We start from the raw sequence: 339 nt of genomic DNA, 5'->3' as shown, positions 1-339 counted from the left end.
TTAGCTGTGTCTGTCTCAGCATTGTTTTTTCTTCTTCTTCTTTCATCTGCTCCATGTCCAAAACAGTGTGCCCCTAGCGGACAATTTAGGAATAACAGTTTATTAAAAAAATTCTAGGGGGGATCACGTGATGCTTGCAACTAGATAGACGCATATTTTCGCCTCCCCACTTGGTTGACGCGAAATAACTATTTGAAGTAACAATTTCGCCGGGTGATTCACCGCAACAGCTGTAATAAGTGTCAAGATGTCCCTGGATAACTTTTTTGCAGCGCCCACATCGAGCAAGAAGAGAGACGGGCAAAGGAAAACGGCTAGCAAGGCTAGTGCTAGTAGCAC

General features: G+C 44.2%; 1 long non-coding RNA gene across 1 annotated transcript in view; it reads left to right on the top strand.

The window, feature by feature from the left end:
- Positions 1-339, top strand: part of LOC116705757 (uncharacterized) — an 8,840-nt gene that overhangs the window by 2,804 nt on the left and 5,697 nt on the right. The window lies entirely within an intron of this gene.

This window comes from Etheostoma spectabile, chromosome 17 (genome assembly GCF_008692095.1).
Source record: "Etheostoma spectabile isolate EspeVRDwgs_2016 chromosome 17, UIUC_Espe_1.0, whole genome shotgun sequence".
NCBI classification, from domain to species: Eukaryota; Metazoa; Chordata; class Actinopteri; order Perciformes; family Percidae; genus Etheostoma; species Etheostoma spectabile.
The sequence above is the reverse complement of the archived record's forward strand: the minus strand, read 5'-3'. Positions and strand labels throughout refer to the sequence as shown.